This window comes from Molothrus ater, chromosome 8, assembly GCF_012460135.2.
Source record: "Molothrus ater isolate BHLD 08-10-18 breed brown headed cowbird chromosome 8, BPBGC_Mater_1.1, whole genome shotgun sequence".
Taxonomy (NCBI): Eukaryota; Metazoa; Chordata; class Aves; order Passeriformes; family Icteridae; genus Molothrus; species Molothrus ater.
The window spans coordinates 9,444,224-9,466,911 of record NC_050485.2 but is presented as its reverse complement, the minus strand read 5'-3'; the positions used below and the strand labels follow the sequence as shown (position 1 = coordinate 9,466,911).

Sequence of the window (22,688 nt, the reverse complement as noted above, 5' to 3'; positions counted from 1 at the left end):
AGTTAGTACAGGAAAATGTGATTTTTTTTCCTCTTTACCAGAATCCTGAGACAACATTAAAGAGGGGTGAGCTAGGTTGGAATAACTGATGAGCTGAGATTAAGTATTTGTTCCATTTCACAGAAACTTCAGGTAATTCTACTGTTCACCCTGATGCTTCCAGGGTGCCTTTCTGGCTTTTAGCAGTGTGCTGCAGGAAACCATTTCAGTGTGTGCTGTGGGTGTAGCTCTGTGGCACGGACAGCTGGACAAACTGCTCCAATCTACAGAGCTGGCTTCCATCCCCATTCTCTTCCTGGTCAGAAACATGACTGCCCTTTTCCCATATTCTCTCTGTTTCTGACTCATTCACTGTTTCTTTTTATATACAGAAAGGAATTGTGCAGGAGAGTCAGAGAGTTCTGCAGCTTTGTGCTGCTCATTCAAAGGCAATATCTGGATACCTCTCTCTCACATAGTGCTCTGCGAGCCTGGGGGATCAAGTATCTGGCTCACAGTAGACTTTTTTCCTACAATCTCCTCTGTATGTGTCATCTCCTGGTGGCAGTGGAGGAGGGGAGGGAGAACAGAGCAGCTGGATTGGCATTTGTCACGTGGCAGTAAAAATAGCAAATCACCATTACAATTTTGGCCTGAGTTATATGAGATCCAAAGATTTTTTCATGATGGTTATGAAAGTGACCTTTAACAAATGTTTTGTGGTCAAATAAACATGAAACTTAGGGAAAAGGAAAGTCCAATTGCGTACAGAATATTCTCAGCTCTTACATAGAACTAGGAATCTAACAATTAGATTACTGATGAACCATAATAGTCAGAACATGTTTCACAAACTGGAATTGGTCTGTGGACTATTTATCATGGATTTAATCAGAAAAAGTCTGGAAATTCATCTGCAGCACAAGCAGCCTTTGTTCAGCAAACTGCTGACATGTTCCTTCAGGCAAATTTTTCCTTTGGCTGGATTAGTTAAGCAAATAACTATGCAGAGTGCTTAGTCCTGGGTTTTCAATTCTGAAGGAAATTTATCTCCTTTTCGGGTGCACTGAATATATGAATATGTCAAAAAAAGATCAAAGTCACAGTCTTTGGGACTAAGTTTTGATTCAGTAAAGTTCAGGTCCTTTGAAACAAAGGAGAACTCTGGTTCTGAGTTATCAGCAGGAATGCTGGTAGTGATCACCAGGTGGTTAAGAAACACTTTTGATACCACTGAAGTCCTGTTCATATTTTTGTGCCCTTTTAAACAAGGAAACAAGATTGAAATCAGGTATTCTGATTCTAGACTCCTGAGGAAAGATGCTAGCAAGCTAGAGGGCACTTGGCTGTACCAAGTAATTCATGAATACACACCAGTTGTCCCATAACTGTAAGATAATGGCCATTTAAGAATATGGCTTTGGAGAGTCCTCTAATAGTAAAAGATAAAGTTTATAATTTAGAAATCCTTTAATAGACAATTCAGAGAAAGAGAACTCTGCATGTGCAAGTGCTTGGTAGTGAGCTAGCTCCTGTACAGCCAGAGTAAAAAAAGCCAAATACTTTTCTTGGGGAAAATAATGTAATTCTCTCTGTATGCCTTTTAGGAGTTTGCTAGGGAATGTCAACATCAGTAGAGATGATGTAGACATTCTCCTGAAATATGGCATTAGCACTACCTGAGAGATCAGTTTTGTCCGAAGGTGTCCAGTGGTGTCTTCACCTAAGTCTTAAAGTACAGTCCACAAGTATTTGGCAAATGGTTAAAGTATGTTTTTCTTTTTTGGCTAAGGTCCATATTTTCACTTAACCCAAGACACTGTGTTAATTTTTTAATGACTGCTACACTACTATAGAGACTTTTTCAATTGTGTACCAGCTGTGTGCTCTTTTTCTGAGAGTGTCCTGCATACTTGATTTTTTTTCACATGTTTCACAAACTGATTAACTCAATCCCACCTCCTTTGCCATTAAGAAATTTGAATTGCCATTCTGTGACCACTACAGACTTGCCTGCAGCTGCTTTTGGACTTTGGCAACACCCAATTGTTGTTCATAGGCCTGAGTGATGCTCTGACTTGACTGGGCCTGTGTCTTGTTCTGCAACATGTAAGTTGTGCTTGTATTCTGCAGCTCATTGCCCCACTTTACTTCTCCTGAATTCCCTTCCCCACTGCCTTTTGTGGCTCAGAGTGGCAGAGCTGAAATCAATGAGACTGTCTGAGGCAGGAACTGGTCACATCTGCCTTTCCTGTTGAGCTTTTTCCCTTTTACAGTTTTAGTAGCCCTACTAACACATGAAGGAGTTGTTCCTCCTACAGAGTACTGTACACTGTAGTGGAGACATCTCCTAACACACCCTCCCTGTGGGTAGAAGGGAAATGTGAAAGCATGCCTGGGTCTTATGAGGGGGTCTGAGCATCACAAGCCAAAGTCCACATTAAGGTACACAGGGAATGCCAGAGATGCCAGATCTTTCAGAAACCATTTTGAAAATCAGGAACAAAACAGGAAAGCAAACAATAAGATAATGAGAACATACTCATGCAGACATGCCCTGCACCCAGGTGAGAGAAGTTAACAAAAAAGCCAGGGTGAGCTTCCAGGAAAGACTACTCAAAGGCTCTATGTGGGAGCTGAAGAGGTTTGGGAATCTGAAACATCCTGAGAGTATGAACAGAGGAAATGTAGAGGGCTGTGATGGAAGCAGAGTTTGGTGTTGCATACATGAAATAGGACAGAAGTTTGCAGAAAGCTGCTTGTGTAATTTTGAATATAAACACACCAGCCAGCCCCTAAAGAGAGTGTGGAGAGACAGGAGTGTGCCTCTCCCACAGCTAGATTACCCATCAAAAAGGGAAATGGTCTTATCCTGTCTTGCTCTACAGACACTTCAATATGTTTTTCCAGTTTATTGTCTCTTGTACTCTGCCTTTCAGGAGCACCCACATCCTTCTCAGTTGTATGGAAGGATCATGCAAACAGACAAGGCATGGCTGGGGAAACGACAAATGAGCTGGGATTCACAGCCAAGAGAGAGAAAGTTCACCTTCCTCTATTTCTGTTGTATCTTACTCTTTTACACCTGCTCTTCAATGGGTTTGTTTCCTACTGCATGCAGCTCTTCCCAAGCTGCAGCTGCCTTTTAGCAGATCTGTCCCAGATGCCACATTGCTCGGTCTGTCTGACCAAGCTGATATTTGATAGTGGCAACATCCAAGCCAGCACTTTTAATATAAATTGCTCACTATCTTTAGCTGTATCTCTGTGTTGAGAACTGAGATTACAGGGTTTGGGGGAGAAGAAAATGGCAACATAATGGAAACTAGACAGAATCCCCACCTTCTTTCTTGAAACATCTCGACAACCTGTTGAGATTGTAGCTCTTCTTCCAACTCTGGCTGTCTGTGGAAGGCCCCCCAGCAAAGAGAATGCAGTTCTGACTTTTTGGCTGTCTGCCTTGTGTTCTGAAATCTTGCTAAAGGAGAAACCTTATAATCTGCTCTCTCTTTGCAGTGTAGAGTATTGCAGCTCTTTGGAGAATATTTGTTTCTTTCCCTTGGTTATTGGAGGTTTATTGGCTGTTCAGTTGGAAAAAGCTCAAACAAGCAGATGTGTTAAGGTGGGTGTTGTTCTTTCATTCAATGCACAGGCTTTTCTAACCTGTTGAGGACTGGCCTTCTTATTAAATGTGTGAGACAGCAGAAGCTGTCTGGCTTGACTCATGGGTTTGACAGAGGAGTTAGTAAGTTTACCTGAGGACATTCTGAAACATCATGAGACTGGTAGTAGCTAAATATAAGGCAAGTCTGTTGGTGCCACCCTGGGAAACAGAGCTCATGGGTGTGTGGCACAGAGATAGCAGAGCCTGCTGTGCAGAGGCAGACAGGCTGTCCCACTGACCACTTGCAAGGTGTCAAGGCAGTCAGACTCACATTTGTAGAGCTGTGGCTGGGGCTAATAATACCCAATACCTGTAGGACGTTAGGGAGGGAAGAAGAAATTATAAAAAGATACAAGAATTAATAGGACAAGGAGTGCAGATAGTTAAAAACTGAGAGTTTCAAGGGATTCCAGATTCTAGGATTTTGCATCTTTGAACATGGAAAGATTCTCACCTAAACTAAACATGTACCAAAATAGCCAGAAAATAGACATCTGCTGCTTTTCTTTGGACTGCATATTGATTTGACCTGCTACCCTACAGCAACTATGCTGTAATACACATGGGCCCAGTTTTCTAATAATAAAACTGTAGCTTGCTAACACTTAAGGAGGAAAGAGGCTGGGTCTTCTTCAGGAAGAGAATGGTGTGTGCTGCTTAATGCAGCTGGAGAGAGTTAACCAGCCAGAGAATTTGCTGTACAGAATAAGCCAGTCTCAGCACCAAACAGCAGTCTCCAACCCCAGGTACTATATTAAGCTTCTCTTTGTCACAGGTATAAGAGACCTGTTCTGATTTTAACCTGCCCAGATCTGGCTTCCAGTTATGGATGTGGAAGGACTGTGTTTTGGAACTTGACTCTCTCTCTCTCTCTCTCACTGAATAGTTCAAGAATTTAACTAGATTACCTAACTCTGAAGGTCTTGCCATGCATGTGTAGTTCTTGAAACTTAATGTCTTCTCAAACTGATTCTCAGCTCTCAAATCAGGCTACCAGCACCTCCCTTCGCCCACTACTCTCTTTGCTTTTTCTTTCTTAGAACCTGAAATCTTTGTGGTTTATGATCTTAGGGCATAGCACTTCAGCTTCTCATTAGTACTACTTAAGGGAAGAAACAGAAACAGGAGCATGTGTGTGGGTACAAGCCCATGGTCAGTGAAGGGTCACAAAGCAAGGTTTGCTCTTTCAATGACTCCAGAAAAGACATGACCATCACAGCTTGCAGGTGGGACTGTCACCAAAAGAGAATAAGAATTAAATTGCCATGTATTTGTAACACCTGATCACTGATCTGTATGAAAAAGTCACACAGAAAGCAGCTACCATAGTGGATGTTAAAGCATACTAACTTCCAAAATCTGAAAAATGTAGGTTTTATTATCTTTTGGTCCAGACTAAGGGAGATATCTTGAAAAGAAGTTAAAAAAAATCAACTCACTGTCTCAAGGATCATGTGACATATATTTTCAGCAAGCAGCCAGAGGGTGGGGAAACTCCCAAGTTAGCAATCCCATGAAAATTAAAATATTCATTAGCAGCACCCACAGAATGTCCATGTCCCTGTAGAAACTGGTTTTGCTGCTACAAGCACATTCATGTTTAGACTATTATCTACTCAACAGTTCTTGATCCTTGTACTTCAGAGGAAATGCTATATCTGTTTTGAAGGTGGATGACAGAGATTGTGAAGACTGACTTTATATACAGGTAATTTAAAGCAACATTGCCCATTTATTTTGAACTAGAACACCAGCAGAATTCATATATACCATCTTACACCAGAACCACTCTCCCTAGCCCTTTGGGATTTAAAAGAATATTACAGACATAAAGGATAGAATGACACTCTTCTATAATTTTCCTATATTTCTATGATAGAAATAAATATTTTAGAACAACTTATTCAGGACTAGTCATATCTACAGACTTTTCTTATTCTCCAGATCTTGCTATGTGAATAACAGTCCCAAGTCTTTCTATTCTGGGTACAAACAGGTTTCAAAGGTGTTTTCAGCCTAAAGTTCCAGGCAGTGTTATTTTTTCAGCTTCATTCTGCCTGACCATTTCTAAACAACTTGTTTAGAAGAGAGCTGTAATTTTTTGTTAATACAAAGACCCAGAAAATTTTCTTATTATGTATACATCTAGAAGACAGAGGAAGCACATAACAATAAAAGGCCAGCATGCAAATTATCCTCAGCATGCTCAGCACCTTCCTTTGCACTGAAGCAGACATTTATCAAGTGTCACTACTCACAGGGAAGCAAAATTTCAGCTCTTGCCTCTCGTACTCTGGACAGATCCTCAGAAATTCTATTCACAATTGCATGTCCTGTAGCAATGTTCTACCCAAAATATGTGAGGCCTTTGACACCTGTTTTGTTACTAAATATGTGAAATTTCTTACCTTTTTCCAGGTACATATATGAAACACCATTAGATGTAACTCTTAGCCCTCTGCAAGCAATGCAGAGCCGTCAAATAGACAAGGCACTCAGATAATGATCACTGATAGCATCCAGGTGCTTCACAGGGAAGTTGCAGCAAAGTTTATTATCTCTTGCTTACCTTTAAGGTTTTGCCTGGAGGCCAGTGCTGAAATCAGACTTCCAGCCTGCCAGAAAATTTACAAGTACTTGCTAAGTCACCCTCCTTGCCCTGAAGACTTTCTATTCTAAAAAGTCCCCTTTCTATAGATAGAAAGGTGAGGCATAAACCAAATCCAGACTCATATTTTGCAGCAGGTTGACAATGATTTTCTTGATGTCTTACCATGAGACAATCAGGACTGTTTTCTGGGAATGCCCTGAGTTTCAGCCCTGTGTCTTTCCTCACCAACCTCTGTTACATGCCAGAAAGACAGGGAATAGCATGTGAGTGAAGGATTTAAGTCACCCTATTCAGTGGGGGCACTAATGGTTATGGAAAACATCCAAAATTTCTGATAAAATGGATATGCAAAACCCCACTCAGGTCCTATAGAAATGTATATTCTACCAAAAACTATGTTTTCAACAGAGATCAAATCAGAGCTAATTCTGTGGGTTTTGTTTTTGTTTTTAAGTCTTCTCATGGAAAATAATAGAGTTTATTTCATCTGTGTGAGAAAGGGCAGGATGTTTTGCTGGTTATTTCATCATGTGTGAGAAATAAAATGTTGCCAAAACCTACATTGAACATACTTCCTCAAGAAAAGCAGGTTAAATTACATTAAGCCTCAAGGGGTTTTAGTCACTGTAGAAAAATCAGTCTGTAGTTTCTACTATACTAGCAGGTTGGAATGCCCATACTTGCCCGGGATATCACTTCTCTATTATACCACCTTCTGAATTTTATTTAACATACTAATGTCTAAATACAGGTGGCTTTTCACACATTTTTTCTATATGTGAGATTTTGGAAACTCATATAAAATCCTTTGAGATAACATTTTCTCTTTTTCTCTACATATATCACAGCTTGAGCCAGAATTCCTTAAATCTGAAATATCGTACATGAAAGGAACAGATAGTGTTGAACTGGAAAAATGCAGAAGTCTGATAGCATCTCAATTAGTTCTCATATCTTTATGTTGCTGGGACATGAAGCATGAAATGGAACTTAAAACAAGTTAGGCAATTGAAGTCCATGTTTGCCACTCAAGTTGTTTAAAGCTTTTATCAGCTCTCTGAATGCCTGTTTAAGAGATGTAACTGCTCATCTTGCACTCAATGATACATTGTTCTCAGTAAATGTACTTAGCTTAGAAGAACGGTGCTTGCTTTTGCACACATTTGTATGAGTCATCCACATGATTTTACAGAAGACTTTCATGAAGCACCTGCATGAAAAAGGGTTGTCAGAATCAGTCTTTAATTCTGCAATGTATTTTCACCTTTTTTTTTTAGGATTTTGCAGGGTGGAAAAGGCTCTAAAAAGACAAATATGAGTAAGTCATCAGCAGTGAAATGTGGCAGTTGCAAGTTTTATTATTTGAATGCTGACAGGTCACTTCCCCTTTGCCTCTTGCATAGAGTGTAATATTATCACCAGTCAGCACCAGCCAACTGGCTTGTCAGCAGAAGGGCAGGGAAATCACACACTAGGCAGGGAAAGCTTCTTCTTTTCTTTCCCAGGGAAGTCCATGACAGGAAACAAAGGAATAAATTATAAACTATGATCCAATAAGATAGAATCATCTACTCAGGAATTTTGTTCTCCTTTCATTGGGTGATGAGAACAAAAGGCTCAATGTTTAGCTGCTCTGACCTCGAGAAAGCCATGTCAGTTCTCTGAGCACTGAGGCTTTAATGGTGACTAAAAGCAAATGCAGAGAATGGTTATGTTCCAAGGGGAGGACAAGTGGAGTAGATTGGGGATGGACTACACTTCTACTAGGTGTGAAAGACTGCTGAAGAATCCATCTTTGCAGAAAAATATATTGGCTAGAAATTTGGCTTTTTTTCTTGGTGCATGTCAGTCTGACCTATGAAACAAGGTGCAGCACTGCAAGTACTCAAATATGTCACCAGACCTCAACAAAGCCCTTAATTATACAGTGGTTAGGGAATTACTGCATTGCTAGGAGCATGAAATGCTCAGTAATATCCCACAGCTGTCTGAAGAAACCTTTGTGCTGCTGCCAAATAGTTTGTGAGGACATTAAAACAAATAGTGAATTCTCAGCAAAAAATTAGATTGAACTCCTTTACTTACAGAGAACAGCAGTGTTTCTGGGCTCCAAATCTGGGCAATCCTGCCTTGGTGCCTATGACAGTAAGAAAAAAGGGCTCTTAAACCTTTTCTCAGTTTCAGCTTTTGAAGAGATGTTGATACCTCCTTTATCCCTGCTTTTTATTGGTGGATCTGGGCTGTTTATGGTGTGTCTTGTCAATTTGTGTCTCTCTTTCAAATACTGTTAGCATGCTTGAGTCCTTTTAGACAGATATATAAACAGCTAGGATGTGGACCCTAAGGGAGTGATAAGTTACCAGATGCAAGGGGCACATCCTCATTGGATGTGATTTTACAATTTTTTTAAAAGCTTGAAAGTAGTGGAGACATGGAAATTTGTGACATGCAAACAATTTTTGAAATGTATGTTTTTTAATACCAGGAAGCCTGTTATTTCCAGCCTGGTCAGTGTAGAATGGGAAGATCTTACAGGTATGGAATGAAGAGAGTTACTTTTGGAAACAGAGTTGAAGAGTTCTGCTAGTTAACCTAAAAGAGTAACATCAAACAACGTAGAAAAATGTTATTGTGTAGATCTGAATTATTTGCTATCACCTTTTTGTTGCTTTAGGTGAGTCAGATTTTTTCAGTTTCTGACTGACATATCCATTTAGTGGACTATAAACCTTAGTTACTGCCCAGACATGCTGTGCAGTTTGACTAATGACTATGTGAGAAGTATGCTGTTGTCCAAGATAGATCTTACAGATATGCAAAGCCAAAAGTGTTTTTAACAGATGAGAGCCTGAACATCCACAGTACTATGGCTTGGATTTTTTTGCTTTGTAAATCTTTTTGACAAATGTGCAGATCTTCAGTCAACCATTCTGTGAAATAATTCAGAACTAAATCTAACAATTAAGGGACCAAATTTTGTAATGAAATATCCTGACACTTGTGTAAACAGCACTATCAATTACTAAGCATCAGTCCTGGGAAGGTCAGGTGGGGTTTCCTCAGGGTTCCTGTCACACAGGCCTAAAAAAAAAAAAAGAAAAAGGGCTCTGCAGGGCAGAACTGTTGTAGGAAAATAGGCTTTGATTATATGCCTCTATCCCATTTTGGCTCCATAAAGTCTTTTTCAGGCCTGCCACTCCTTGCTGACACATTACCAGGTCACCTCCGCTTCCGTCCTTTTGCTCTCTTTTTCCCAGGCAGGCCACCCGCCAGGTCTTTTTGGACAAGTGCCATTCAGTGAGCTTCTGGTCTGCAGACCAGAATTATTCTTCAGACCAGATAGAAATCTATTAGAGCTGCTGTATTTTTTAACTGCTTTTATGGGCCATCAGTACTACACTTGTTCATATCCTTTTGTGGAACAATACATATGGCTTCTTGTGAGTCAGAATGAATTTTCTTGGCAACCAACAATGTTCAGGAGGTGAATTTGCCAAACCCTATGTTATTCAGTGTCCTTCTGTCCCTGGGGCATTTTAATCTCTGCATCCATGGGGTTCTTGAAGTGTTTGTGTCAGGCAGCACTCTCATTGCATAGGAAGATGGCTTTTCTGCCTACCAGTTCTCAGTGCATTTCCTGCTCAATTCTGTGTCACTGCTTGCAGAAATAATTGGTAAAGTAGCCTTACCTTGCTTGCATAGGTTTCTGTTGTCTATGTCATGAGTACTGCTAAGAAAAGAAGTACCAAAATGCAGATGTATCTTTGGAAACTCTCTTCCAACTTTTCAAATACCTTTGCCTTCAGTTTGTTTTCTATCAAGTTTTTGCATGAGTTCCCTTGGGAACAGTAGGAGTTCAGTAGTCTCACCTTATAACGTGACTGATAATGACACTCTCAGTGACTGGGAGTGAACAGCATGGTGAATGTGTGGTTTTAGGAGGAAATGGTTCCTTGTTTCCTTTCACACTGCTTTCCAACAGGATGGTCTTACTTTCCTTCATTGTATTTATTAATAATTACAGACATCCTTTATAGGATGGCTTATCTCCTTCCTCCCTTGAATAATGTTTAACCTTCAAGGAGTTGGTTTCTTGCAAATTGGGAAGTACGCTCCTTTTCAGGACATCATGAATATAGAGTAGCAGTATATTATAATATTCTGAATATCTTGGGGTTCTCATTCTGTTCTGTGGATGGAAAACAACCAGAAGAGCGGTTCTACTCCCACCCACCTGCTGGAAAGAATGTTGGTGGGGAATATAATTGATTCTATTCCTGCAAATTGTTGATGGAGAAATTCAAGCACATCACCACTCTGTGCTTTAGCATGTCTGAAACTGAAATTTGAGCCTGAATGTTACAAGGGACAGATATCTCTGATGAGAAAAGCAATGAATGATTTCTTTTCTTCTGCAGAGACTAAGAAGCTCTGGCTGCAGGCTAGCACCTTTGTACACCACTGTCAATGTGAAGGTGAGCAGGTTTGAAGGTGCTGATTCACATGCTATGTGATATTGCTTTACAGTTTTGTTCCTGACAATGGCTTGGGTAAGTGATTCCAGAGAAACCACAATCCCCTGTGCTCAATGGATCAGCTACTTAAAGCTTTATTTACTTAATTAATTTATCTTTACACTCGTTCTCGGGCCTTGTGTTTGTGGTGAGGGTTAGTGCATTCCTATAGAACTCATGAAAGGCTATGGGTTGCTGTAAAAAAGTTGCATTTAGAAGCCACTTTGGTGTGATCAAGTAATTTTTCATACCAAAACAGCCTTTGAGAAGGAAACCCTACTTATTTGACCCACCACATGTGGATCATATTCTTAAAATGAGTGAACAATTGAAATTCTTTAATTTGTAGTGAATTGTGAAGGATTTTTCAGTTCTATTTTCTTTTTCTAAGGCAGAAGTGCCTTACAACATAGGTATGTGAAGAATATGTTCACTGCATTCAATCACTTTGAATTTATGGTGCTTCACTTTACTGCAGGGTATCTGTATTGGAAAAGGTCGGTAACCAGAGAAGTACAATTAGCTTACCTTAATGATGAACCCATTGAATAAAGCTGCTGCAGCTGCAAGTGTAAATGGATTAAGCTACTTTAAATCTGATTTATACAAAGTTAGCTTACAAGTAGCAGTTTAGCCTATAGTTAGACAAAACACAGGGACACAGATCCTATTGGAAACCTCAGAGTAGACATTAAAAATTACCCTTCAAGCTTCTTGCTTGATCTATTCCTCGCTTACTTGGTACACGGTTATTGGAAGAGCAAGCCAAGTGCACACTCCCTACATGATGTTGGGGGAAGGACCTTGTATGCAAAAAGCTAGAAGACAAATATTCTCATTCCTTTCCCAATTCATTAAGCAATGCTGTGCTTTTTGTTGTGTCTGCTTTCCTGCTTTCTCATGTATCAGTGAGAGGTTTTCTTTCTCTTCAAGCTAAGACAAGACTGAGAGAATGCTGAGGAGCTCAAATAAGTATTGCTTTTCATCAACTGGGAAATTCACCGATACATAATTATAAATGATCACCTACTCGAGCTGCCTGGATAACAAGAGGTCTAGTCCACTACAGAATCTGTTAATGCAGTTCTATATTTCACATGCTTTTAGCAATGTCAGCATAGATAGATATTTGATCTATCTAATTTGGCCTCCTGACTTTTGACCTGGCTGTTAACTGAGAGTTAGGTGAGCAGCACAGTTTCCAGTCTCTTCTCTCACACTGAAAATACACATAAGCTGCTTTACTGTAGTAGCTGTAGTACTGTAGTGCCTTAGAAGGACCCTGGATTCATGAGTTGCAAAGCTAAGTTTTAGTACCAGCTCTGTCACTGACTCACACATTGGCTCTACGAATCTTCATTCCTGTTGGATTGTTTAAAATGTCCAGCCCACTTATTTAAAGCTTTTCTTACGATTCTTGGGATCTTTTGTAGTTATTTATGTTCAGTTCCAATCAAATCTATTCAAATACGTTCAAATTAATTCCCTGAACCAACACCTTAAAATATGTTCTTTAACTGCAAGTGCCTGAAAATTCTGTTGATAGTCAGAAAAGTTAGCTGTCTGTCAGGCTTGGCAAGTGTCAGTCTGTTGAGCTGAAGGTCTGCCCCCTGGCTGACCTCTACTCATGTGCCATGTCATCTGCAGGTTCACCTCTAGGAGATGAGGAGGAAGGCCTAGTGCACTGGTGAAGACTGGAAGGAGGATTCTTTCCTTCCTTTGCACATGGCTGATGAATTTGCTAACACTGTATGTTCCACAGAAAAAAAGCTAAAAAATACAGACACAAGAGCAGAGGATCCAAGGAAAGAAAAAGCAGTAAGCAATAGGTACCTGTAGGTGAGTCTGTAGGAAGCTGAAGGGGAGGGTATAATATCTGTTTGAAGAGATTTGGAGAATTATTGTGGGCACAAAGATGACTGGATGAAAGGGATGTATGTCTCCATTGGCCTTTACATGACCAAAGTTACTTATGAAAAACCTGTCACTTAGGGGAATCCCTGGAACAGACTGTTCAGATTGTGTCCACTGGTTCTAAGTATGTTTAGGCTGGAAATTGAAATCCTCTGACTATCACTGCTATTGGTCTGGGGCATCTTCCCAAATGATGAAATGAGGCATGTTACTGTTTCACAGATAAGATCAGTCATTTTAAGAAACAGGATGTTTTGAAGTGGCTTCCTTCAAAAACCAGGGCTCAGCATGTCCCCTAATCTGATATTCTTAATATTTGTTCTCTAGCAAATTAAAGCATTACTTTTCTAAGGATCCTTGTACTGGGTTTCTTATATGTTTGCTTTTGAGCATCTGTGTTTGGATAATTTAATCTCTGTTTTCATCTCTGTCACTGGACTTCTTCAAGGAAACCAAAATATTTTGTAGAAAGAAAAACAGTGCTATTAGGCATAGGCTGAAGACATCATGGAAATACACCATGCAGTGTAATCTGCTTTTAATTGGTCATATCATTCAACTATTGCTGGTTAGAGAAGACACTGGAAACAAAACGTTTGGCCTTAGAAAAACTAAAATGTGTTACAAAAAATAAATATGGAAAATTGATAAATCAGAGAGAAACTAATCAAATGAAAAATCTCAGCAAACAATCATCATGCAATGGCTGGGATAATTTCAAGTATATTAGAGGCACAAGTGGGCTTGAAATAATATGGGGCTTTTTGCTTTGAGTTACAGCATTAATATGATAAAGTTTTGATTATTTACTGCTGCATTTACCCAAAAGAAAGACTAGCTTTTTTTAAAGTTAAACTACTTGGAAAAAGTAATTCTAGATTCCATCATTCTCCCTTTACCTTAGTGTGGTAATTAATATCTGCTTTTTAAAACTGAGCAACTATTCAAAAGCTTTCTTTTTTCATTCAGATTATCTAGTGTGTAGCCACAGTGCAAAATTATCCTACCATTTTACTTCTACTTTTCTTTCAAAGTTGTTTTCTTTGTCCTGTCCTTAGTTTGTCCTGTAACAACCAGCTAGACTACCTGCCAGTTGTACTGGGCAGTTTTCTGATATCCCTTAAATGCCTCAACTATTGAACAGCTGTAGGAATATCAGTTATAGACCAAAGCCCCATTATGCTAAGGAACACAAGGAGAGGACCTAATGCTTTGCCTTAAAAAGCACAGGCTAAGTGGAGTAACATTCTAAGTGCCTGTGTCTAATTGGTCAGCTGGTAGCACATTTGTTTTGAATCTTACCTGTGTACAGGATGGTGACAATGAGTATCTCTTTTGCAAGCCAGTGAAGAGGCTTTTCTGCCTGTCTTTTTTTTCTTTAGATAATACATAATTCTTTGGCTACAACATTGAGCTACACTTTTGCTTTCTCCCCCAAGCATGTTTACTGGGGTTGTATGACACACAGTGAATTTTGTTGGTGTTTGCTACCATGCCCCTCAGCAAAGGCAGGCCAGTGTGGCTCAGATGCCAAGGTGGTGTGTTCATCACCCCGAGCCCTGCCAGTGTCACAGGCAAGGCAGGTTTGTTTCAGAGCAAGTTGGGCTCTCTGGGTGAGTCAGGGTTGTTCACACTACACCTCCATAGGCCTCTGCAGAATGGCAGCCACCTGTGTGTATGGTGAGGACTGGTGATATGTGCATGTGCTGAAAGCATTCAGCAGTTTCCATTTTAGATTATAGGAAGTTTTGGGGTGAATTTTCCAGGTATACTTGGTTCATTTGTGAGTCCCAGCTGGGCACTTGTCCTGTAAGAGCAGAGTTTCCAGGAAAGCTATCCATCCAAACAGATTTATCAATTCACTATGAAGATTAAAGCTAGGTCACCATAGGCACAGAAGTATGAAGGGACCTCTATGAGCTTTGAAGCCTTGTGAGGTCTCCCTGCTTCGGCTTTGCTGAGAAGAGCTGGCTAATAAAGAGGAAAGAGAACAATGGAACTAGACAAAAAATAAAAAACTTTAATAGCAAAAATAACAAATGCCAGAGACTCGGTTCCAAAGACCCGGGGGCAGGGCAAACACAACCAGGTATTGGACACAGGCCCAATCAGAAAAGTGAACTTAGAACATGACCTTATAAGAAAAAGGTCTTGACCAACGGTGAAGGAAGACTGGAAACTTGACCAAATATAGTAAGGTTCTATTAGCATACTGGCTCCCAAGAACCTATGGTTCCTACTGTGTCCTGGTCAGGTTGCCTCCCCTCAGTGCCCTGCCTGCCATGTTCTATGGCCAAATCCCTCTGTAAAAGCATCTGAGGTAAAAACCTCAGCAGGGCAAGATCCCACAGCCCTCTGCTTACCCAAAGCAATCAAATAAATCATAATTTTCCATCCAGAATAAAGAAATATAATAAAGAGACCTTTTTTTTTTTTTGCACCTTTGATCCTTTTGTGAGAAGGGGAGAGGGGTGCCAGGGAGCAGCAGGGGTGGGTGCTCGGGCCAGGAGGACAGCGGGCAGGGAGGGGGAGACCAGGCATGGCCACACCCTGGGCAAGGATGGGGCTGAGGGGCTTCGCTTCAGCACCGCTCCTCCTGTTGCCTGGAATAAAAGGGCAGGTCCCTGTTTCCTAATCTGAATCCACATTACAGTCAAACGCTATCAGGACAGACCTGGAGCACAGACACAGAAACCCTGAGGCAAGGGAGGTGCAGGCAGGGCTCTGGCAGGTAGAACTTGCTCAGTCCCGTGTTGCCCTGGCTCCAGGGACTGGGTGGTGAAGGTATGGACTTGCCTCCATTTGCTCAGACCTGTTTCCAGTTGTTTATGCAAGAAAATCTGAAGTGCCTGTTTATTTGCAGATATTGTTTATATCAGTAAGGTATGGCTTTGGCTTTGATTTTAACAAGGTATGTAAGTGCAAGTGTTTGGGGTTTTCACTTACTTGTCAAATTAACAGTTCAAAAGCCAAAATCTTTAGAAGAGGTTAAATTACCAATTTGCCTATTCCTTATGTGTGAGGTGGACAGTAATTAATCATATCTACTATTTGCATAGCATTATTCAGACAAATTATAAAGACAGATATCATTATTATGTATATAATCCAGAAGAAGAAAACAGGTCTCAGTGAGGTCAAACAAGAAGTGAGCCAGCATGTGTGTGGTCAGTCTTCCAAGAATTAATATTTGGCACATGAAAACAACTGAGGGTATCTTAATTTTATTTTCCCCCAGAGATACTGAACATCTACAGCTTGCTTTGAAATTACCAGGACCTCAAGCATTTCTGAAAATCAGTTCATATTTGTTACCCACTTCTAAATAGACATGGTAACCTCTGGTGCTGCAGTTCGAACGAAGCAACCTGCATACAGAGAATTGACACCTAGCTCTTCTGGAGGATTAGAAACTGGGGTCCATGACTGAAAATCATGTTTATAATCAGGTTTATATTGAAGTTTCTGGGCACGTGGGTGTGACAGGATGAGAGCAATAGCTTTGCTCCATTACTGTGTTTGAATCTGCCAGTTTATACTAGTTGCCTGGCTGATGTTTTTTTCCTCATTTTCTGATTTTTCCAGCTCACAGCTGCAAAAGAAAAGCTGTCTGTGGAGTCTATACAATACAGCTTTGCTGAAATAAGTCTTAACCCTCTGACATGTCATTCTCATTTGGTTCATCTCTTGCTAGTGAAAACCCACTCTGCATTTGGGGCTGAGACCACACAAGCCTCAGGAAGAAGCCACACTCTTGGACTCCAAGGGGCTGGATGAAGCAAACCGCACCATTTCCCATCACACGAGCACCCAGCTGTAACCAGCACCCACACTGCACCTCCAACACACTTCTAGGTGAGTCAATGTCACAGAATACCAATTGCCTAGTGGAGTGAAGCAAAGAATTTCCTTTATACATCACCAGCTGAGACCTGGGCCTGAAACCTTTTGGGAACAGCCTCCAGATGGTCATTAGCCTGGAACTGGAGTGTTCCCAAATATTTGAGGAACCCCTCTGAGCCCTCAACCAAAGTGCCTTGCTGGCTACCCATTTCTAACCCAAGTACTATGTTACTAATTTCCAAGACAGTTCTTGCTGGACCAAATAACTTGTGTAAATCTGATGGTCAGTGTTGCTTTTACAATAAGAATTAATTAATTAGTATCACCGTAGCTCTGTGGCTATAGCTGGCTGCTTTCTCTAGGGTCTTCTAAGGAAGGGTTTAGGCTTCTGTGGATACAGACCCAAGAGAAGCAGTGAATCAGGCTCACTTCTTTGGCTGTGTAGGGCATGTCTAAGATCCTTCCTTTCCTTCCTCACTTCCCAGGATACTGTCAAGATTTCGCAGAGAAGCCTGCAGAGCACATTGTGAACTAATCTGCTGCACAACAGAGCTTATTACTGCAGCTTGCCAGTCTCTTCCAAATATCACAGTTGTCTTCACATTTTGAAAAGCAATTAAAATCAACAGCACATAACAGATTACAGCTGTAGTAAACATTTCTCTTGGCTATGGCAAACAGCCCTGGGAACCTAAACTGCAAACAACAGCCCCTCCTCCTGTTTGCAATGGGGATCCACATTTAGGTTCAACTGCAAAAACTGTTTCTCTCCTGAATTTTTGTTTGTCCTTTTTAAGTCACCTGGGGAGCCATAGCCTCCAGAGTATTACATTTAGAAAAATTAAGTTCCCTGAGCAAACCGGGGCTCATTATTCTGGAATTTATGAAAAGCATAGACTCTAGTAGAATCTATTAATCATGGATTGCTGAGAGGGATGCACACCCTACATAGTATTCATTTCTCACTGGCTACAGGTTTATCTGGTTAATCCCATACACTGATATTCATTGGCTAAATGAATACACCCATAGCCAAACAGCATGAATTTGCAGGGCTGTTAGTTGGCATAACTTCAGTGACTGTTAACAAGCCTTCATTCTTTATATACCAGTTGTCAGTCAGAGCCCTGTTTGTGATTTATGGGAGAGATAACTGCTATCACATCTTGCAAATAAAGAGATAAAAGGAAAAAGCATAGGGCTTGCTGAGGCTACTGTGGAGCCAGTGACTTAAAATATGACAGCTCCAGGTCTATATTTACAAATGTAAAGTGTCTGGTGGCATTGACCTTTTCTTACTGGTCTCAACTCTATGAAGTGCCTTAGGCCACAAACAGAGTCTATATTTGAAAATAATTTTTCAAGAATAATGAGCTCTCAGAGCCTGTGTTAATTTTAAGCTAGATGTTGCCACAGAAATGTGTCATGTTTCATGGTGTATTATCCTTTTGCTCTTTGATAAATTCCTTCTTCTTGTTGTGTTTACAATTAAGTGTCTTGCAGGAGAGTCCCCATTTTGATTGGGTTTGCTGATTACTTGTTGGGGCATTGCAGGAATTAGACTGCAGGAGGGTGATTTGCCCAAGGAGGGCGAGCACTACACCCAGCCATTCCCTCACACACCTCAGAGCCACAGCAGCCCTTACAGTGGGGTAAGTGCTGAATTTCATCACCTGCACTACAGCCTGTGCTTGGGGCTGAGCTGAGCACAGCTTCAATTGTACATCTACAGCAATCATGAGTTGCTGTTCAGATAGCCAAAAATCCAGACAGAGGCACTTCCTACAGCCTGCATAAACCCATTGATTTATTTGAAATTTTTCTGTAAGTGTAAATTTTTGAAGACGTTTGAACAGGTCCTGTCTTTAAAATCTTTAAGTCAAATTTAAGAGACTACTAAGGACACAAACTATGGCTCAAAAAAAAAAAAAAAAATCTAGTCCGTGTCACACTTTGAACCCCTCACGGGTAAAACTAAAACTAACTGCTGCTGTGTCTCGGGCCGCAGCCGAACAGCAGGCAGTGAGTCTGCAGCCAGTGCAGGCCAGTGCCCGCACCCCGCCACACGGGCCCGGTGGCGGCTGCCCGGCCGTGCCCCTCCGGGACCAGGGTACACCGGGATGCCTCGGGATACTGTGGGACACCCCGGGATGTCCCGGGATACTCTGGCACAGCCCGGGGTACTCTGGGACACCCCGGATGTCCCGGGACAGCCCGGGCCCAGAGAGGGCCCGCGGCGCTGTCCGGGGGCGCCCCCTGGCGTCCGCAGCCGCCCGTCCCCGCAGGCCCCGCCGCGTTGTCCTCCCCGGTGTCCGGCGGGCTCCGCATTCTCAAGCGAGGGTTTCCATCACTCTTCCCAGGTACGTGAAATGTTCTCGCTGTCGTAAGTTGCAATATCCTCCGATTGCTTTAGTCTTCATCTCACCTGGCTCGCCTGTGCCAGGCATCCCTCTGGATCACTCCCCTCTGCACTACCAGGTGTGCTGCTTGTGCTGTCACTGAACAGTTGATTTATGAAAGCATAAATTTCATTTTGTTTACGGCAAAGTGTCTTGTGGGATCAGAATTTAATATTTTAACCTGTTAGGAAATGATAGAGGGAATTATATTACTGTAGTTGTGCGTGTGTGTTGTTCTGCAAAGGGGAAGTTTGGAAAACGCTTTAAAGCTCTTCCAGGCATTGGCGGAAAAGAGTATCTCAATAAATATAAACAAAGTGAGAAGACCATGCAAAAAATTTCTCTGAAGGTGGCAGCCACTTAAATATCTGTGGCTTTCTAAAGGTCTGCATACCTCTGCTCAGAGTTGTGATCTATTTGTGCAGGTCCAGATGACAGCTGGAGGGAGCATTCAGAACCTTGCTTGGGATTGAGAATCTTACCCGATTCCTTCAGAAAGTACCAGCTCAGTTCTGTCCAGTCCATTCAAAGCTCAGGCTGTGGGGTAGGAGGGTGTTTCTGTCTGGCCCTGATGTACTTTTGGGGAGCCCAGGGTGGCAGCAGCAATGTGAGGAACTCTGGAGGACCATGTCACCCTGTTGTTCAGAGGCCTGCTAGCCTGATACTCACCTTGCAAGCCTAAGGCTACCTGGCTTGCTGAATTCCAGGGGACAATACCAGGACTAGCTACTTAATGGACAGGATATGATTATGACACTTATCTGCTTCTTTCTTTCTTTCTTTCTTTCTTTCTTTCTTTCTTTCTTTCTTTCTTTCTTTCTTTCTTTCCTTCCTTCCTTCCTTCCTTCCTTCCTTCCTTCCTTCCTTCCTTCCTTCCTTCCTTCCTTCCTTCCTTCCTTCCTTCCTTCCTTCCTTCCTTCCTTCCTTCCTTCCTTCCTTCCTTCCTTCCTTCCTTCCTTCCTTCCTTCCTTCCTTCCTTCCTTCCTTCCTTCCTTCCTTCCTTCCTTCCTTCCTTCCTTCCTTCCTTCCTTCCTTCCTTCCTTCCTTCCTTCCTTCCTTCCTTCCTTCCTTCCTTCCTTCCTTCCTTCCTTCCTTCCTTCCTTCCTTCCTTCCTTCCTTCCTTCCTTCCTTCCTTCCTTCCTTCCTTCCTTCCTTCCTTCCTTCCTTCCTTCCTTCCTTCCTTCCTTCCTTCCTCTGAATCCCCTTGTTATTTTATACACAAGTTTCACATCACTTTAATTTGTTACCTTTCTAATTGGAAGAGTCCTTCCTTCCTTCCTCTGAATCCCCTTGTTATTTTATACACAAGTTTCACATCACTTTAATTTGTTACCTTTCTAATTGGAAGAGTCCTAGTTTACTTAATGTTCTCTGTAAGAGTGGTGTTCCATGTATTTAACTATCCTTGGGGCAGGCAAGTGAGAGGGAGCAGAAAAAGGCAACATGAGTGGGAAAGTGTGGGATGCTGCCTTCTGGGGGCAGTGTGCGCTTGTGTAATTACAGGAACTGTGATGATTTCTCATGTGCAAACTCACGGCGGCGGTTGTTTCAAGAATTCCTCTTATGCTGGAACTACCTCCCCATAGGCTCTAGCCCTCTTCTGTAAAGAGGTGGGCCCCACCCATTCACGATGGGCCCATTACCTACTCCTAGTAGAGGGCTATTTAAGGGGTTCTGCTCGGATACCCTGTGTGGAGACCAGACTTCCAGTAAAGATTGTCTCAGCAAGCTGCCAAATCCAGTGATGAGAGGTTTTCCTGCCTGTTGTGTGGCAGAAGCAAGTGGCATCTTCAGCCTGGAAAACTTTAATTCACATTAAACTGGGTGCTGAAATGTAGCCTTTGGGGTCTTTGATATCTCCTGTTACTGTATATATACAATATATTGCATCGTTAATTTCTGAAAAGCACAAGAAATTGCTAATTGACATAGGTTTGATTGTTGTAGTACAATGCTTAGAAATGTCTTTCAGAAGGTGCTGTCTGAGATAAATACAAAAGGAAGGAGTACCTCATAGCTGGCCCAGACTGATGTTAAATTTGCAGTAATTTTTAGGGAAAATTGCTTAAGTGAATTGTGATGGCATCGTGGGGTATGCTTCTGCATTTGTTCTTGTGCTTTTTCCACTCCTTTTTATATGTAGTGTTAAAGGGCTGTTTAAAATAGGTTCTTAGAAATTAAATTTGAATATGTGTGCTTGGCTATCTTGTATAAATCAGGTATTCTCCTCAAATATATTAGTGAATATTTGTAATTTCTCCTCTAAATAGTTAAAAATACCAAGTGATAAAGATAATTTCCTAAGTGCCAAAAATCTTTTTAATCTGGTAAATGGAATCTAAATAATGGTTTCTGATTTCACCATTGATGTAAATGACATAGGAAAGGAAGAGAGAATTTTCTTCTGTGTCCCTTCTCTAAACACTTTTTTGCCTTGATTAGGAGTTCTGCCTCTGTAATGATGTCCAGACATGACTTATTAATGTAACTCTCTAATTATCTCATTGTATTATTGTACATCTCTGTGTAAATACTTACTGACCTGTGCAAATAAGAAGCCCATCTCCAAAGAGCTCTGTTTGCTACCAAGAAGGCACAAAATCTGTTCAGTAGAGGAAATTGTTTATGAAAAGAAGGCAGGATCATCTGCTTCAAGATCCTATTGGTAAGGTTTGATTTTAACAAGGGAACACTGGCAAATGAGCACAAAGAGTTTTACAGGAGCAGAGGACAGCAAAAGCAGAGGTTGTGGTGTCGAAAGCTGGACACACACACAGCTGTAGCTGATTGAAAGGAATGTAGTTTTGCCACGTGGGTAATTCATAGCTCCTTAAACTGGAAGTGTTTTCTTAGCTAATTAAACCTCGGGATTAAAGTGGCTGTTGTAGGCGCGGGTTTAATCCCGGGCAGGGTAGGGATATTGACAGCTGGGGTCTTTGCCCCTGGGCGGCTCCGTGTGCGGGGAGCCGCAGCCCGCCCCGGGCGCAGGTCGGGCCCCTTTGCCGCACTCGCGGCCGGGCTCGGCAGCCGCTCTGCAGGGCGAGCGCGGCCGCTCCGCGCGGCCTCTCCCGACGGTGTTTCCTGAGGGCGCCCGAGCATCTCGAGTTCTGCCTAGCGATCAGAACTCTTCCAGCGCAGCACGCCCCGCCGACGCGCTCCTTTTCTACTAACCTTTTTAACTGTTAAGGAAGAAATTTGAAGCTATTTGGACTGTCTTTCATGGTATTATGTACTGTGATCTCCTGATGACTTTCACTGTCTGTAGGTCTTGAGATCTTGCCATGCTTATGCATGTTCTATAAATGCTAAATTGCATTGGCAATGGATTGCAGTTTTTCCCACAGTGGCCTCTTTTTACTTATGACTCAGTAGTAGCAGGACTGTTCCAATAGTCACTGATACTTTTCTTCTTCCTTACCCTTCACTCAGATGTCCCACATCTGTTTTGGCTGTATGCAGCTTGCATCTTTTCCCCTGCTGCTTCTTAAATATTTACTGCTAGGAAATATCCCTATACAACACATATGGAGTAAGTACTCAGCAGTGCTTCCCTTCCCTCTCGGTTGTGCTGGTGGACTTAGGTGAGGATGGGTCCCCAAAAGCACTATTCCCAAAGGGCATGCCTGCTTCCAAGGTGGAGCTGAAAGCTGCAGGTGAGTCCTGAATGTCACTTGTCCTGTGCTCCTGTTCCGAAAACAGTTTCAGAAGTAAAAATAGTCCCAGAAGCAACACACATTGACAGGGTGGCACACAAGCCCAGCATG

At 41.8% G+C, this 22,688-nt stretch overlaps 1 long non-coding RNA gene across 2 annotated transcripts in view; it reads left to right on the top strand.

Moving 5' to 3' along the window:
- LOC118688028 (uncharacterized) overlaps nucleotides 1-18,127 on the top strand; it is a 46,270-nt gene extending 28,143 nt beyond the window's left edge. The window contains exons 1-3 of one of the 2 annotated variants that reach the window (XR_004980432.1): nucleotides 10,678-10,729; nucleotides 16,377-16,537; nucleotides 18,019-18,127. This is a non-coding gene — a long non-coding RNA (uncharacterized LOC118688028). Of the gene's footprint in view, nucleotides 1-10,677; nucleotides 10,730-16,376; nucleotides 16,538-18,018 lie in introns of those variants that run through there. The other variant, XR_008508500.1, reaches the window with a different exon arrangement.
- Nucleotides 18,128-22,688: the final 4,561 nt, after the last annotated feature.